Here is a 19,331-nt window from a genome sequence, read left to right on the forward strand (position 1 = left end):
AAAGTCATGGCCAAACATATTGGCACCCTTGCACTTTTTTCAAATAATGCACTATTTCTTCCAGAATGTTGTGGAAATGAAAAAATATTTTGGTATCCACATGTGTGTTTCTTTGGTTTGCAGTGTAACAAAACAAAAAAGCTGAAAACATTAATAAATCTGAGCTTATTCCACACAGAAATCCTAAAATGGCCCAGACAATATTAGCACCTTTTAGAAGTTGTTAGAAATAATTAGATTTCAAGCAGGTGATTCTCCTTTACTTTGGAATTGAACTCATCTGTGGTGAGTTGCAGGTTCCTGCAATATAAAAATTACTCATTCAACCAGTTTGAATAGAGAAAAGGAGTCATTCGGCTGTTTTGTGTCACTGTGTGTGTGCCACAATGAGCATGGAGAAAAGAAAGAAAACCAGAGAATTGTCTGAGGAGGTCAGACACAAGATTGTAGCCAAGGATGGACAATCTCATGGCTACAAGTCCATCTCCAGAGACCTTGATGTTCCTGTGTCCACCGTACGCAATGCTGTCAGGAAGTTTAAGGCCCATGCCACTGTAACCAACCTCCCTGGACGTGACCTTGATCGAGGATTACAGCGAAGGAATGATTGTTCGAATTGTGGAGAAAGCACCTCGATCAACTGGCAAACAGATTCAAGCTCACCTTCAGACACAAAGTACGGCAGTTTCAACTCACACTTTCCATCACCAACTCAATGAAAGGGGGTTCTATGGTAGGAGAGACAAAAGAAAGCCCGACTGGATTTTGCCAAAACGCACTTGAACAAGTCGAAATCCTACTGGGAGAATGTCCTGTGGACAGATGAGACCAAATTAGAGCTTTTTGGTAAAGCACATGATCTCTTATGTTTACAGAAAACAAAATGAAGCCTTCAAAGAAAAGAACACCTTTCCCTACAGTCAAACATGGAGGAGGTTCAGTGATGTTATGGGGTTGCTGTGCTGCCTCTGGCACTGGGTGCCTTGAATGTGTGCATGGCATCATGAAATCAGGAGATTGCCAAGGCATTTTAGAGCACAATATTCAACCCAGTGCCAGAAATCTGTCTCGGTCAAAGGTTATGTGTCTTGCACCAGGACAATAACCCCAAACACACTTCAAAAAGCACCCAGGAATGGTTGAAGACAAAACGATGGACTGTACTGAAGTGGCCATCAATGAGTCCAGATCTAAATCCCATTGAACACCTGTGGGGAGATCTGAAAACAGCAGTTGGGAGGAGGCACCCTTCAAATCTGGGAGAACTGGAGCAGCTTGCACAAGAAGAGTGGGCCAATCTGCCAGTGGAGACGTGTAGGAAGCTCATTCAAGGCTACAGGAAGTGTTTGACTGCAGTCATTTTGTCCAAAGGCTGTGCTACCAAATATTAAGTCGAGGGTGTCAATAATTTTGTCAACGCCATTTCTTTTTATTTCCTGATTTCAAAGGATATATTAAGTTCTGAATCAAAAACAACGGTTCTGTAATATTAACAGTGAAATAAAGAATTGTGGAGACCAAATACTTTTGTCAATTTCAACTTATTTTTAGAGAAAATTATGCGTTATTGGAAAAAAGTGCAAAGGTGCCAATATTTTTGGCCACGACTGCACATATATTTATATATAATATATATACATACATAATATATATATATACATACACACTACATGGCCAAAATTATGTGGACACCTAAAACACACCCGTATGAGCTCGTCGAACATCTCATTCCAAAATCATGGGCATTAATAAGGAGTTGGTCCCCCCTTTTGCTGCTATAACAGCCTCCACTCTTCTGGGAAGGCTTTCCACTAGATGTTGGAACATTGCTGCGGGGATTTGCTTCCATTCAGCCACAAGAGCATTAGTGAGGTCGGGCACTGATGTTGGACGATTAGGCCTGGCTCGCAGTTGGCGTTCTAATTCATCCCAAAGGTGTTCGATGGGGTTGAGGTCATGGCTCTGTGCAGGCCAGTCAAGTTCATCCACACCGATGTCGAAAACCATTTTTGTATGGACTTCGTTTTGTGCTCAGGGGCATTGTCATGCTGAAACAGGAAAGGGCCTTCCACAAACTGTTGCCACAAACTTGGAAGCACACAATCGTCTAGAATGTCATTGTATGCTGTAGTGTTAAGATTTCCCTTCACTAGAACTATGGGGCCTAGCTCAAACCATGAAAAGCAGCCCCAGACCATTATTCCTCCTCCACCAAACTTTACAGTTGGCACTATACATTCAGGCAGGAAGTGTTTGTGGTGAAAATTCAAGTCCACAAAACTCCAGGGATCATGAGGTTTATTCCAATTGAACTCAACACCATCTATAAGAGTATAATAATCTAATAAGCCAGCGTTCATCAATGCATTTCATAAAAGCCCGTCATATGTAAGGCATATTATCTTTCTTACCAACTTGAAGCCAGACAATTGCAGACCAACCCCTCTGACGATAAATCAGCCCTTTTGTAAGCCATCACCGGACGAAGAGGGACCTGCAGCAGTTATCAACCATAATTTCATCACAGCATTCTCCAGGCATCCGCCAAACTCAGATTTGTCTGTCGGACTGCCAGATGGTGAAGCATGATTCATCACTCCAGAGAACGCGTTTCCACTGCTCCAGAGTCCAATGGCGGCGAGCTTTACACCACTTCAGCCGACGCTTGACATTGCGCATGGTGATCTTAGGCTTGTGTGTGTTTGCTCGGCCATGGAAACCCATTTCATGAAGCTCCCGACGAACAGTTGTTGTGCTGACATTGCTTCCAGAGGCAGTTTGGAACTCTGTAGTGAGTGTTGCAGATGATTTTTTACACGCTATGAGCTTCAGCACTCGGTGGTCCTATTATATGAGCTTTTGTGGCCTACCACTTCATGGCTGAGCTGTTGTTGCTGTTTCCACTTCACAATAACAGCATTTACAGTTGACCGGAGCAGCTCTAGCAGGGCAGAAATTTGACAAATTGACTTGTTGGAAAGGTGGCATCCTATGACTGTGCCACGTCACTGAGCTCTTCAGTACGGCCCATTCTACTGACAATGTTTGTCTATGGAGATTGCATGGCTGTGTGCTTGATTATATATGCCTGTCAGCAATGGGTGTGGCAGAAACAGCAGAATCCACTAATTAGAAGAGGGGTGTCCGCATACATTTGGCCATGTAGTGTATATATATATATACATAACCAAAGAAGCACACTAACCCTATGACATGACGCTGACATCATGTGCATAAATTATACCAGGGCAGAGACAATGTTTCAGCGTGGCAGGCGACACTTGTTGCTAACAGGTTGTGCAGCAATTGCTGGTGTGAGACTCAATCTGTGCCTTGCTTCCTAGTCAAGTTAGGGGGTTCAAGCTGTACACACACACATATATATATATATATATATATATATATATATATATGTGTGTGTGTGTGTGTGTGTGTTTTCTCATCCCCACTCCACTAACCCTACCTCTCCCCCCCCCCCCCCCCCCCCCATTCCCTGGTGAATTCAAGTACATAAACTGATGCATTGAATTGGGATGCTGTTGATGTAGCACAGGCTTATGGGCCAAATGGTATTCTCCTACAAGTTCCTTATGGATCCTCGGGGAATTAAACAAAAGGCAAATTTCCAAAATGTATAATTGCTCAAACAAATGATTTCACTTTACATCCTTGTTTGAAAAAATAAAATGCACCATTAAGTGTTATAATTGCATCTTCAGGGAATTTTTTCCAGTAATTAATGTGCAGGCCGCCTTGTCTTGTCCATGACGGGTTGTCGTACACTGCGTGAGTTCGACAATGTGTGCACTGCTGTATTGTCCAGAACGAGGCCAGAACTTCAGGAAAAAAATTTGAATGAGGAAAGTCCTTGATGTGCAAATTGAACCGATCATTGGGAAATTTGGTATCAACCATCGAAGACCTGATGGAGGAAGGGTCATATGCTCACGTTCTTAAATGCCTGAATGCGTTTGTCCTTCACCGCAGCTACAGGCTCTGCATTATTTGTACAGAAAAGAGTTGTTAGTCTCTCCTGAGAAGATTTGGGTCCAGGCGCAGACATCTCTATGTGTCAATGTGTCATGGTCTTGGCCTGCATTTTCTTCCAAAAAAGGGCCAATCTCCTCTATGTTGTCCACTTAATCTGGCGGTGTACTCATTGCTGGAAAAACTTCTTTCAAGTGGAGAGGGCACTATGAAGAGGACATGTTGGTGCTGGCACCCTTTCCCTGCACAGACGAAAAATGGAGGCCGTGACAATTTTTGAACTGGTTCAGCCAGCTCTTGCAGTTAATGCGCCTTCGCTGTCGCATTGCTGGATATTTCTGCGAGGCCGTTGTAGATTCTCAGTGCGTTTTGTTCTGGAGCAGTTGACCGGAGATCACAATGTTCAATTTGCTCATGAACTGGAACCAGCGGTCAAGGTATAGTCCTTTCATTGTACCATGTGCTTCAATAATCTTGGCTTCACACCTTCTTTACAATCCCAAAGATTGGCTGGAGCAATTCCAATGTCTCCTGAGACACTATTTATGGACTCGCTATCATAATCAACACGAACCTGTGCCACACCTGCCAGCTTCTCCTCGAGAGCCCAGGCACTGTATATGCTGTCCTTTTCTTCTCCTTTCTGATGTTTGTTGCACCCATGTTTGACGAACAATCCACAACCTGCAAAAAAATGCAAACAATTATATTGTTAATTCGGGAGGGTAGAGCAATATCTAGAGTCAGGTAGATCTGAATAGGTAACATGCTTCGTCTGTCGCGATAGGGAATCTACCTTGTAATAAGTTCTGTGTGTTTAGTCCGGTTTGTCGGGTAAGAGTATACCTGTGAACATACCAGGATGTTCCTGTGCTAGGTAGTGATAGGGATTAAAGATAACAGCCCTTGTGTGTCACACCTGGTAATCAAACCTTTGTCCCTTATGGCAATGCATACCCATATAAACACTTAGACAGGCCCTGTAGTGCACACAGTAATTAAATTCCCTTCCCTGACAATGACTTCGGAAGAAAACAGGCAAGAGGCCAGTTCGGGGCACCGTCGCATGGGCCGCAGCCAGCTACACCTCCGGCAGGCCCAGCAGCATAGAGTGACACGAGCTATCACCACGCTACAGGGAACGAGTGATTGGTTGGCGCGGAAGGCGCGAACCTCCAGCCAATCAGGGCGAGCAATGCCAGGTGGGAGGGACTCGGCCAATGAAAGGGCACCAGCAAGAGGGAACATTGGAGGAGAGTGGACGCGAGGTGATGAAAAGGGCTGCACGACATCTTCAGCAGCTCTAGTTTTTGGGTTATTTGCTGCCTCTTGTGCTGCACATCCCTCTCTGGCTGTCTTGTGCTCTCTGCGCTTCCCTTCTTGGTCTTGAGAGGTCCTGGTGGTCGTTGGTTCACCATTTGCATGGTGCTTGGAGCGGTGCTCAGTGCTTTCGGTGCTGTGAACGGGCGGGACATCGTGTGCGAACGGAGAGGGCGTTGGCTCGGGCCTAGCAAAGCGTGCGATGTGGACGGAGGGTTCCTCCACGCCGGAGATTGGAGCCAAGTGGGGACAAGACGACCACAGATAAGACCGCACACCACATACACATCATAATGAACGGTTCTTTTCGTAATTCGTATTCCCTCGTCTCGTATCCGAAATCTGTGTGAGGGGACGCCCCGATTAGGATATTTATTACCGGCGCGTGCTTTTCCTTTCCCACCTCCTTGCGAATAAACCCTTATATTATTTTCTGTATATATATCTGAACGCAGTTTCCATGTGGTTGATTTAATAGGTAAGACTGCAGGGCTCTTGCGCCGTGCCCCTCCATCCCGCGCAATTTGGTGTAGCTTTTTGTTTCCAGAGTCCGCCATTGAGTTTTCGCGTCAGGGGCTAAGGCCTTCGCAATCGGCTTCCGTGACCGTGTGATTTTATTCAAAGGCGGCCGTAAGACAATTGGTGTCAGGCAGTAGGGATTCGAACTTGGCGGACAATTCTTTTGTCCGGAGGTAGCGAATCGATGCCGGCTGGGTGAAAAATCCCGCCCAGCATTTGGAACCGAAATTTTCATAGTCGAGGCGGATAAATTTGTATAGTCGATTGGGCATACGAAGCGCGATATCACGTCTTCGAAAAATTTAAATTTTGTTTTTGGAATTAAAATAAATACGCACGTGGGAAACGACCTTCCTCAAAACGGATGTCGGAGGTCGGTGAAATGGAGGTGTGTAGCGAGGCTTCTGTCAGTTTAGGAAATGAGTCGGATGTTGCTGGGGTGGAGCGTAGTGGTGGAACTTCCCCCGCCATAAGGACGGCCCCGATACCCGACCAGGACTGGATACAAATGATGAGAGAAATGAGAGATGGTATGAGGGCTCAGAGGGAGCACAGTGAGCAAACCAGTAAAGAAATGAAGGACGATATGAAGGGAATGAGTGAGCGATTAGAAAATAAAATTGATGCCCAAAGGAATGAAACGAATGCCCAGAGTAAAGAATTGAACAATAAAATGGAGGGAATGAAAAATGAACTAAAAGGAGAGATGGGAGAAATGAAAAATGAATTAAAGGGAATAGACAATGACATGAAGGGAATGAAAGGGGAATTGAAGGGAGACATGAAGGGATTGGAAAACAAAATGGATGCTCAGAGTGAGCAGATGAAGGGAATGAATGAGCAAATTAATGCTCAAACTTAAAAAAAATTGATGGATTGAAGGGGGAATTGAATGCCCAGAGTGATAAAATTGAGGGATTGAAGGAAGAGATGGAGGGGAAAATTGATGGATTGAAGGAGGGATTGAAAGAACAAATTGAAGGGATGGAAAATAAAATTGATGGATTGGAAGGGAAAATGGAGGGGATGAATGAACAAATGAATGAACAGGGGAATGAAATAAGGGAGATGAATGAACAATTGGAGGTAAATGGGGAATGTTTCCCACCTGGTGGCCTGCAGGTTTATCGGGGCCGGGTGGATGCCCCAACACCTCAACAGGGAGATGGATTTGAATCCTTGCAGCACCAGGGCGGTGGTTCTTAGCAAGAGGGGGTAACATTATTGGGGGTCCGACGAATGGAGCCGGACCGGGTATTTATTGGGGAAAGCCTGTGGGGGCCGCAAAGTGTTGATGGGGATAATGAGAATGATTTGATCCAGCGGCTGGGGACCTGGGACAGTCCCATGGAGGTAGAGTTTGTTCAGGCCCAAAGGAATCTGGGTGATGAGGTGAGTCGGTCCGAGGAGGTGGTTGAGCTGACAGAGGGGACCCTCACCATGCACTATGATTTGGTAACGGAGGCTCCAAAATTACAGAACCAGTTGGGGGAGTGTGTTGGTTCCGGGCTGGATTTGGACATTGGAGGATCGGGAGATAGAGCCTCTGGAAATTTGGTCCCTGTAGGGAATGTGGACCAGCTACAGGGAGGGGCAGAACAACCTGTGGGAGGGGTTGTTACTTGAAGCTGCGGTTTGGGACGGGAGATACAAATTGTTAAAAGGAAATTTAAAATTAAATGGAAATGGGAGTTGGATTTGGAGCAGCCTTGGTTGGAGTTGGTCCCCGGGCTGCGGGATTTGGACGAGGGGAGGTCATTGGTGATGGCCTTTTTTTTCTTCTTTTTTTTTTGTGTACAGAGTCGAGGCTCGTGAAAGAGCTAACATTTATCAAACAAACAAATCAAACAAACAAGCAAACAAAGTATATAAAAAGGGGAGCGGTCGACAAGATGGGGAGAGAAGGGGAGGAAGCACACAAACACAACATTTGAGAGCAGGGACATCGGGAGATGTTTTTGGAGGGAGAGGGCCTGGGGGGAGGCAGGATAGGTATAAAACGCAAGGACACCAAGGACTTCCAGGAAAGAAGTCAAAAGTCACCTCAAAAAAGTGGATTTGGGGTGAAATTAGCAGGGGTAGAAAAGATCAAGGTTTTGGATTGGGGAAGATAAGAGATGGTGGTGACCAGCCGTTTTAAAGACCTGGAGGGTGGAGTTGGATTGAAGAGAGTGAGGGAGTTTGTTCCAGGGGCGGGAGAAAAGAGGAATGAAGGAGTGAAGGTGGGCAGAGAGTCTTGATTTTGGCAGTTTAACCATAAGAGGGTTGCAGGCAGATCTTGTGCGACCTGCAGGAATATTTGGGGGACAGAGCCCAGAGAGAGCTGGGGGAGCAAGGCCGGAGAGGAGTCGGTAGAAGACGGAAAGACCACCAACCTGCCTGCGGTGATTAAGTGAAAGGCCCTCGGAGATAGCGTCATCGTGGGAGATTCCAATGATTCTGAACGCTTTGGTTTCAACAGCCTGGGGCAAAAGTTGCCCCTTTGTAAATTTGGTGATGCCAGCCAGCTGGGGGGCTGTGCTGGCGAGATTTGGACGTGGGGTCAAGCCATGGGTGTCATGGTACGACCTGGACCCCACGGGGGGTCTGGTGGAGTGTGGCATCCCTTGTCCGTCTGGGCGACACCCGAGCGGGTGGCTTGGGCCGACAGGGTCACCGGCCCCTGGTGGGGGTTGAGACCTCCAGGGGGTCCGAGGTGGTTTCTCAAGCCTGGGATGGCATTTATTGAGGACCACTAGGGGGAGGTGTTGTGGGTCACGCTTTGGTGGTGGCACTGCGGACGGCCAACTTGGGCCTGATGTGGTGACCACCCGGTCATGCGGCTTGACACCCTCCTCCTGAGACTCTGGGACAGCCGGCATGTGGTGACCTGCCATGCCGTGCTGGTCTATGGACGTGGGTCAATCTGCATGGACAGGGATGGACATAGCCTGCCGGACAACCAATGGGACATTTGTGGAACGTGATGGTGTGAGAGTGACCTTCCACAGATGGTCCGTTATGATTTATGGACTCTCGGTTTGGGAAGAGAGCCATGGGAGTGTTGAATTGGGAATGTGTAAAGTGCCGAGCATATGGGTCATGCTCGGCTGGCATGTGTATGGCAAAGCATCTTTCTTTGGTGAGGATAGGAAAATGTGAAAAATGTTTGGCATGGGCAATCTGTGGGTTAGATGCAAATTTAAGGGTGAATTTTGTGAAGAGAAATGGTGGTCACTGCACAGTGACACCATTATTGATCCAGGTGTGCAGACCAAAGTGTTGGAGGCTGTGATAAAATTGATAGGGTAGCAGGACACAGCTTTCAACTGGTTGTAGGGGCGACTGTGCTGATATTTGGGGTGCAGGATCATGGGGATGGAGTTAGGGGTCCGGGGGTCAACGTGGTGCTATGGGTGTCCGAGGTGTGTGGACCATGTCTTCTGGGTGGGTCTCCTGGTGGAGCATAGCTGTCGACTGGACCTTGGTGTGGTCAAGTGTGGGTGGGCACTGGGGGGCTGCAGTTCTGTGGACTGGGGGATGAGGGCGGCGTAGGTGACGTGAGGGGAATGCCACGCACTGCGACCGTCTCCCCCAGGGCCGAGGTTGTGCGTGCGGTAGTGTTTGAGGCAGCAGGTGCTCACCACATTGGCCAGCTGGGGCTGGTGCAGCTGTGTTCCTCGCAGGGGTCCAAAGGATGGATGGTGGGTCGCACCCTTGTGGACACTCATGGGCCATGTTGGCGTTTAGACTGCTCACCTTGTCCCGATGACCCATGCACGGTAGAGGTGCGGAGCTGTCGTAGCCACATGTAGTTGTGTAGTGATGCTCACCGTTTGATGCAGACCCACATGCCTGCCAGTATAGTGGGGAGAAAAGAGAAATTTGGAAGAATTTGATTGGTCCAAGGATACATTTTGGGATTTTGTGGGTGGATGGCATTCTTGGACCCGACCACCCTGCTACTACCTGCACTTGAGGTGAGTGTTTTGATGTGTACTGTCCCAGGCTTCAGGACTTGCTTGCTCAATTGGGGACATGTAATTTGGAGTTGGGAGGCGGGTGAGAGTGATGACATGGTCGGTGAGGTGGATGGAATGTGTGCCACAGAGTCTTGTGGGTGGCGTTTGTGTTAGTGTTGTGGTGATGTGTTTTCATGTGGTTGTGGAGAATGGAAACTGAGAATGAGTGGTGATTATTGTGTTTTGAAAATGTGGAATGGTAAAATGTGAACTGGGGATTTCACATGAAGCAGACCATGGCAGCGTTTTGTAACACCATCTATGGAAATGTGTTGAGAATTGAATGGCAGCGGGGGAGGAAATGTGCGTTTTGGGATCTTGTGGGTGGGGAAGGTGTGTGTATCCGCAGGTACAGACCAAGCTCTGAGGAGCGATGCCTGCGGCCCCCATCTGCGGCAATTACCCCTGGCAGCCAGTGGTATCTGGAAATTGGAGCTCGTCGGTGGAGGGTCTGGTTGGGCGCCGTGGGGTAAAGGAGACCCCCGGCGACCTGTGGAGCTGCTCGGAAGCAGGAGGCCAGGAAGGAGCCTGGGGTGTGGAGACCCTCACCGGCGGGGTAACGGCGGAAAGGGCTGTTGGGCTGCCACGGGGCCAAGAGGTAAAGGGGGTGGAGGGGGCAATGAACTTGTAAGTCGGTTGACTTGTTTTGTGACTGCGGGCACCACAGCCTGAAGCACCCCCACGGAAATTTAGTGGTACATTGGGACGGCCCCGCAGGTAAGGTTGCGTCTTGTGGCATCCACCGGGGGACGCGGTCTGTAGACCGGGGTATGTACAGATGTTTAGTGGAGTTTCTGAATTTTTGTAAGTTTGTTAAGTTTTGTGGTCAAGTTAGTTTTTGTGTGTTGTTTGTTTCCTCCCACCACAGGAGCGACGAACGGAGATCATTGTAAATATTTGCATGACTGTTAAGGGGATTAGCATGTTAAGGAGAGTAGGTAGGAAGTCCGACTCACTTCCCACAGCCCTCATGATTTATTTCATAGGCTAAGTAAGTGTGTGACAGTAAGTGTTAAGACTGGAATGGTAGCGCCTGCAGTGAACCTAGCAGGATCTATGGTTCCAGGGGGGGTGGGGGCGTGTTATGTCGGGAGGGTAGAGCAATATCTAGAGTCAGGTAGATCTGAATAGGTAACATGCTTCGTCTGTCGCGATAGGGAATCTACCTTGTAATAAGTTCTGTGTGTTTAGTCCGGTTTGTTGGGTAAGAGTATACCTGTGAACATACCAGGATGTTCATGTGCTAGGTAGTGATAGGGATTAAAGATAACAGCCCTTGTGTGTCACACCTGGTAATCAAACCTTTGTCCCTTATGGCAATGCATACCCATATAAACACTTAGACAGGCCCTGTAGTGCCCACAGTAATTAAATTCCCTTCGCTGACAATGACTTCGGAAGAAAAGAGGCAAGAGGCCAGTTCGGGGCACCACCGCATGGGCCGCATCCAGCTACACCTCCGGCAGGCCCAGCAACATAGAGTGACATGAGCTATCACCACGCTACAGGGAACGAGTCATTGGTTGGCATGGAAGGCGCGAACCTCCAGCCAATCAGAGCGAGCAATGCCAGGTGGGAGGGACTCGGCCAATGAGAGGGTGCCAGCAAGAGGGAACATTTGGAGGAAAGTGGACGCGAGGTGATAAAAGCAGCGGCACGACATCTTCAGCAGCTCTAGTTTTTGGGTTCTTCGCTGCCTCTTGTGCTGCATGTCCCTCTCTGGCTGTCTTGTGCTCTCTGCGCTTCCCTTCTTGGTCTTGAGAGGTCATGGTGGTCGTTGGTTCACCATCTGTGTAGTGCTTGGAGCGGTGTTCGGTGCTTTCAGTGCTGTGAATGGGTGGGACCTCGTGGGCGAACGGAGAGGGCATTTGCTCGGGCCTATCAAAGCGTGCGAGGTGGACGGAGGGTTCCTCCATGCTGGAGGTTTTTTTTTTTTTTGTATACTGAATCGAGGCTCGTGAAAGAGCTAATTGGAGCGAGGCTCGTTGGAGCCAAGTGGGGACAAGATGACCACAGATAAGACCGCACACCACATACACACCATAACGAACGGTTCTTTTCGTAATTCGTATTCCCTCGTCTCGTATCCGAAATCTGTGTGTGGGGACGTCCCGATTAGGATATTTATTACCAGCATGTGCTTTTCCTAACCCACCTCCTTGCGAATAAACCCTTATATTATTTTCTGTATATACAGACTTGGCATTTAATATGGAATATTTTTTTTGGGGGGGTGAACTTACTTTTCAAGATGACTTAGAACCAAAAGTTCATTGGAATTATGTTGAAATTATTCTAGATTTTGTTAATGTGACCTTTAAAAGAAACAAAAACCACATTTGACATTTTCAAGCAAATAAATTGATCCTTGAAAGTGATGTAAACTGATATCGAACTCAATTCACAGACAGTACTGTGTTAAACTTCTTAGTAAGGGAAACATATGAAAATCTGTTAACTAAATTGTTACCAAAAAATTTCTTCACCAATATGTTTGTAAAGGTGTGTAATAACATGTGTTAAAATGTTGAAGGTCAACTCCCGTGGGAAACCCAGAAAAAAAGCTGTTGAATTCGGGTACCGAAAAATTATTTTCGAGAATTTTTATTTTTTTAAATCGGCCCTTAAGTAACTTATGAGGGGTCAAATAAGGGTTTTTCATGATTCTGAGTTGATTGTTAACATTTATATTTCACCACAGACACTCCTTTGTGGAAAAATAATTTCTAAATATATCTCATTTTCTACTTTGCAGGACATGGAGTCTAGCAATATGGATGAAGACGTTACTCCACCTGTGCTCAATTGCTTCATCTGTGCACGCTCGGATACACCAGCTGAAAGGCTCATACAGGCAACTCCAAAGGGATACTCAACTTTATTGAAACAAGCAGAAACTGTCGAAAATGTTACTGTTGTGGAACGTATGAAGGAGGCTCAAAAGGAAGGAAAACTGAGGTACCACCAGAAGTGTAAAAATGATCTGTACAACAACTTTGTTGCAACCACCAAGAAGTCAGCTCAAGCATCAAAGGCAGAGAAAGAGTCATCAAAGTTGAAGAGAAGACGCACTACTTGTGAGTTCAGTTCATCAACTGGCTGCAGTTCTAGAAGATCACAGTCAGTTGACCTCCTGTATAAGGATGTATGCATTCTTTGCAACCAACCAGCCCAGCTCTACAAAAATAATCCAGCACAAGCTAGAAATAAATACAGAGTGCCAGATAATTTGACTGCAGATACACTGAAGGCAAGCTTGCTGAAGACAGCACGGAGTCGCGGGGATGACTGGGGCACTGAAGTCACTGGACGCCTGGAAGGGATCAACGACTTGGTAGCAGAAGAAACACTGTACCATTTGCGATGCAAACTTATGTTTGCGAGAGGTGACAGTTTGTCCAAGACTGATGAGGAAGGAAAAAGGAAGAGAGGACAGAGGAGTATTGATGAGGAGCGAGAGGCAGTTTTTATTGAATTCTGCGAATGGTTAGACTCAGAATTAGAGCATGGGGTAATGAACATGGACCAAGTCCATGAAAAGCTGCAGGAGTTTGATCAGTCACCAGAGAAGAGCCTTTCTTATTCAAAGCATTGGCTAAAGATAAAACTTCTAGAGAAATACGAAGACACCTTGTATTTCACAACACAGGAAAGAAGGGCAGATGTACTCTGTCTCAAAGATGACACCGACAATATTCTGAGAGAGCATCATGCTAATCTTGACCATGGAGATGAGAAGACTCAGATCATAAAGACGGCACTCAAGTTCATATCCAATGATATTGCCTTGATTGATTTAGGTCCAAAGTCATACCCCACCACACACAGTATGACTGAGATCGATAGTCAGCTGACACTTGTTCCTGCAAGCCTTCAGATGTTCTTGAGACCGATTGTCAAGACAGACGAAAGAGTTGCCATTTGGGGGCAGAATTTTATTAAGGCCTGTCGACCTCGGTCTGGAGTATTGCCACACCAAATGGGGCTTGCCATACAACTTGATCATAGATTTGGGTCAAAATGGATGCTCAACAAGTTCCATCGGCTGGGATACACTGAGTCTTACACGGAGACACAAAACTACAAATACTGCTTCCTTAATAGTAGGAGTGGAGATGATGTTCCAGATACTTCTGGCACTCTTGACACCATTGTGGAGGAAACTGATGAACAGATCAATGATGAGGTTGCGGTTGATGCTGCGCTTGAGGATCAATCAGTGATGACAGCCAAAGTGCCAGCCAGTGAAAGTGAATTGTCAAGTAATGATCAGGTGGTCTTTATGGAGGTTGGGGAAACAAACAATGCAGTCACTCAGTTTGTTGGAGACAATATAGATTTAAACATTGTCTCTATTCACGGAAACACTCCCTTTCACTCAATGGGTTGGATCGAAGTCACCTCCCCGGCACCACCTTTGCCAGATCCACAGACAACAGCAGCTTTCCCCCGGGTGAAGTTGAAGGCACTCGACAAAGCTAAGATCCTGAGAGGAACTGAAGTAAAGATTATTCCATTTACGAACAGGAAACAGATAGGAACGAACGCGATCATGTTTCTCCCCCTCGCTGAGCTTTCCTCCTCCCTGGCTCATGATCAGCCACTCCTCACTCCAGGTGACACACTCTGGGCAGCGGGGTGGGTGATCAAAGCCTACGATCCTGAGTTCCCACACTCCAACTGGAATGGCTGGATGAAGAGAATCCATGCTAATGATGCAAAGCAGAGCACACAGATTGAGTTCCTCCCAGTTAATGAAGGAGACCCTAATGACCTCAACACCATCTTCACCACTCTGAAAGAGTGCATACGGCTCTACCTCCAACAGAGGGTGCAGCTGCACAACATTCACTCCGTGCCTACCTGCAGACCCGGGACTGGATCCTTCTACAGAGCATGTCTCTGAACCCCAGTGACTATGGATGGATAATAGGTGTGCATGGGTATGAGCCAGTTCCAACACTGGACCCCACGGCTCCTGAGGAGCTATTGCAGTTCACGAGCTGTAATTGTCATGGAGATTGCAGCAACCGGCGATGCAGCTGCAAGAAGAATGGGGTCACGTGCATCTCGGCCTGTGGAGTCTGTAATGGCATTACATGCAGAAACTGCAGTCATGATGTTGTTGAGTCTGAAGAAGACATAGACAATGACTGTTGAAACTTCTGACATTGTGAATGAGAAATAACTCTTGAGTATTATATATGTATGTGAAATAAAAGCTACTTTGTGTGTAAATGTAAAAGTGAAAATATAAATGTTAACAATCAACTCAGAATCATGAAAAACCCTTATTTGACCCCTCTTAAGTTACTTAAGGGCCGATTTAAAAAAATAAAAATTCTCGAAAATAATTTTTCGGTACCCGAATTCAACAGCTTTTTTTCTGGGTTTCCCACGGGAGTTGAACTTCAACATTTTAACACATGTTATTACACACCTTTACAAACATATTGGTGAAGAAATTTTTTGGTAACAATTTAGTTAACAGATTTGTGAAATATCTCAAAAAATGCCCTTACTAATTGCCCAGATGAGAAAGAAAATAAATAAATGATTAATAATGAAAATAAATAAATAATAATAATAATAATAATAATTCATTTATTTTGTATAGCGCTTTTCATGAAGCCCAAAGGCGCTTTGACAGAGTGCAAAACATAATGCATAACAAAACATGAAAACAAAAATTGCAAAAAGAAGAATCAATGGGGAAATATTTAAAGCAAAAGGAGGGAGAAGGGGAAGTGATAGTCAGGGGTTAAATGCTGTGGGTTGAATGTTGTATGCAGTGCTGAACAGGTGGGTCTTGAGTGATGTTTTGAATGTGGTGAGTGAGGAGGAGTCTCTGATGGTGTGAGGTAGTGAGTTCCAGAGGGTGGGAGCAGCGATGGAGAAGGCCCTGTCCCCCCAGGATCTGAATTTGGTCCGGATGGGGGGGGGGTCAGGAGGTTGGTACCAGCAGAGCGGAGGTTGCGGGTGGGAGTGTGTCTGGAGAGGAGGTCAGCCAGGTAGGATGGGGCCAGGTTATGGAGGGCTTTGTAGGTCAAGAGGAGGATTTTGTACTGGATTCTCTGGGAGATGGGGAGCCAGTGAAGCTTGTAAAGGACGGGGGTGATGTGGTCACGGGTCCGGGAATGGGTGAGTAGACGGGCAGCGGAGTTCTGAATGTATTGGAGTTTATTGGTGATTGTTGAGGGTGAACCATAGAGGAGGCTATTGCAGTAGTCCAGACGGGAGGTGATGAAGGCGTGGATGAGGGTTTCTGCAGCCGTGGAGGAGAGGGATGAGCGGAGACGGGCGATGTTTTTCAGGTGAAAGAAGGCTGTCTTTGTGATCTGTTTAGTGTATTTGTCGAAGGAGAGGGTTTGGTCAAAGATGACGCCAAGATTCCGGATGAGAGGGGAGGTGGATACTGGGATACCGTCGATGTTGAGGGCAAAGTTATGGGTGGATTTTGTGAGCGTTTTTGGGCCAATGATGATTATTTCAGATTTATCACAGTTAAGTTTGAGGAAGTTGATTTGAAGCCAGGATTTTATTTCAGAGATGCAGTTTGTCAGGATAGAGTGGGTGTCGGTGGAGACGGACTTGGTGGAGATGAAAAGCTGGATGTCATCGGCGAAGCAGTGGAATTGGAGACCATGACGGCGGATTAAGTGACCGAGGGGGGACAGGTAAAGGATGAAGAGGAGGGGGCCAAGAACTGAACCTTGGGGGACACCTTGGGGGAGGGGAGCAGTGGGGGATTTGCAGTTATTGATGGAGATGAACTGGCGTCTGTCAGAGAGGTATGATTTAATCCAAGAGAGGGCAGTGCCGGTAACGTTAAAGGTGGATTCAAGTCGGGTGAGGAGGATGGTGTGATCGATGGTGTCAAAGGCAGCGCTGAGGTCGAGGAGGACGAGAATGTTGAGGTTGCCAGCGTCAGAGGAGAGGAGAAGGTCGTTGGTGATTTTGAGGAGAGCAGTTTCAGTACTGTGGTTGGAGCGGAAATCCGGATTGGAATGTTTCATACAGGTTATTGGCAGAGAGGTGATGTTTGAGTTGAGTGGCTACAGCGCGTTCCAAAACTTTCGACAGAAAGGGTAGGTTGGAGATGGGTCTGAAGTTGTTTAGGGTGTCAGGGTTTAGACCAGGTTTTTTTAGAATGGGGGTAACAGCAGCAATTTTAAGGGATGGTGGGACGATGCCGGTAGACAGGGAGGAGTTTATTGTTGCAATGATAAGTGGAGAGAGAGCAGGGAGGGAGGCCTTGACAAAGCTGGAGGGGATGGGGTCAAGAGTGCAGGTGGCAGTTTTCATTCCTATGAGGAGTTCAGAGAGGTCAGTAGGGGAGACCGGGGAGAATTGAGACAGGGGAAGGCAGGATAAGGGGGGGGGGCAGGTGGTTGGAGGGGGAGCGGGTGCGGCGGTGGTCAAGCTGTTGTAGATGTTGTCAATTTTGCGTTGGAAGAAAGAAAGGAAGGAGATGCAGTTGTCTACTGTGAATGACTGGGTGGTGGTGTCCAGGGGGCGGAGGAGTTTGTTTATTGTCGAGAAGAGTGCTTTTGGGTTTCCGGAGCCAGAGTGGATAATTTGAGAGTAGTAGGTGGAGCGGGCGTGGGAGAGGGCATCTTTGTAGTGTTGTAGGTGGTCCTTGTAGGCTTGGGAGTGAACTGTGAGACCTGTTTTATTGCGGAGTCTTTCAAGTTGGAGATGGAGATGAGAAGTCATACCATGAGACCATGGAGATGAGAAGACTCAGATCATAAAGACGGCACTCAAGTTCATATCCAATGATATTGCCTTGATTGATTTAGGTCCAAAGTCATACCCCACCACACACAGTATGACTGACATCGATAGTCAGCTGACACTTGTTCCTGCAAGCCTTCAGATGTTCTTGAGACCGATTGTCAAGACAGACGAAAGAGTTGCCGTTTGGGGGCAGAATTTTATTAAGGCCTGTCGACCACGGTCTGGAGTATTGCCACACCAAATGGGGCTTGCCATACAACTTGATCATAGATTTGGGTCAAAATGGATGCTCAACAAGTTCCACCGGCTGGGATACACTGAGTCTTACACGGAGACACAAAACTACAAATACTGCTTCCTTAATAGTAGGAGTGGAGATGATGTTCCAGATACGTCTGGCACTCTTGACACCATTGTGGAGGAAACCGATGAACAGATCAATGATGAGGTTGCGGTTGATGCTACGCTTGAGGATCAATCAGTGATGACAGCCAAAGTGCCAGCCAGTGAAAGTGAATTGTCAAGTAATGATCAGGTGGTCTTTATGGAGGTTGGGGAAACAAACAATGCAGTCACTCAGTTTGTTGGAGACAATATAGATTTAAACATTGTCTCTATTCACGGAAACACTCCCTTTCACTCAATGGGTTGGATCGAAGTCACCTCTCCGGCACCACCTTTGCCAGATCCACAGACAACAGCAGCTTTCCCCCGGGTGAAGTTGAAGGCACTCGACAAAGCTAAGATCCTGAGAGGAACTGAATTAAGATTATTCCATTTACGAACAGGAAACAGATAGGAACGAACGCGATCATGTTTCTCCCCCTCGCTGAGCTTTCCTCCTCCCTGGCTCATGATCAGCCACTCCTCACTCCAGGTGACACACTCTGGGCAGTTGGGTGGGTGATCAAAGCCAATGATCCTGAGTTCCCACACTCCAACTGGAATGGCTGGATGAAGATAATCCATGCTAATGATGCAAAGCAGAGCACACAGATTGAGTTCCTCCCAGTTATTGAAGGAGACCCTAATGACCTCAACACCATCTTCACCACTCTGAAAGAGTGCATATGGCTCTACCTCCAACAGAGGGTGCAGCTGCACAACATTCACTCCGTGCCTACCTGCAGACCCGGGACTGGATCCTTCTACAGAGCATGTCTCTGAACCCCAGTGACTATGGATGGACAATAGGTGTGCATGGGTATGAGCCAGTTCCAACACTGGACCCCACGGCTCCTGAGGAGCTATTGCAGTTCACAAGCTGTAATTGTCATGGAGATTGCAGCAACCGGCGATGCAGCTGCAAGAAGAATGGGGTCACGTGCATCTCGGCCTATGGAGTCTGTAATGGCATTACATGCAGAAACTGCAGTCATTATGTTGTTGAGTCTGAAGAAGACATAGACAATGACTGTTGAAACTTCTGACATTGTGAATGAGAAATAACTCTTGAGTATTATATATTGTTGCGGACGCGGTTAAAGATGTTATTTACCGAGCGGTTGGTATTACCGCGACCGAACAGTTATTCCCCGACTAATACCCGATTTGCCCCAAACTTTGGCCGGATCGCGCCACCGCTATTCAATCGGGAAAACTCTAAAGCGACCGAATGCAAAGAGGAAAACGAAGGCAAAGAAAGGTTTGGAAATACTACTAAATTTATTTACTATTCACACACATAAGCAAAAAGACAGCAGTCACGTTTATTTACAAGCACATGAGACGCAGGTGACACAGTGAAAATACTAGCTTATACAG

Source organism: Myxine glutinosa, chromosome 13, assembly GCF_964187855.1.
Source record: "Myxine glutinosa chromosome 13, kmMyxGlut1.1, whole genome shotgun sequence".
NCBI classification, from domain to species: Eukaryota; Metazoa; Chordata; class Myxini; order Myxiniformes; family Myxinidae; genus Myxine; species Myxine glutinosa.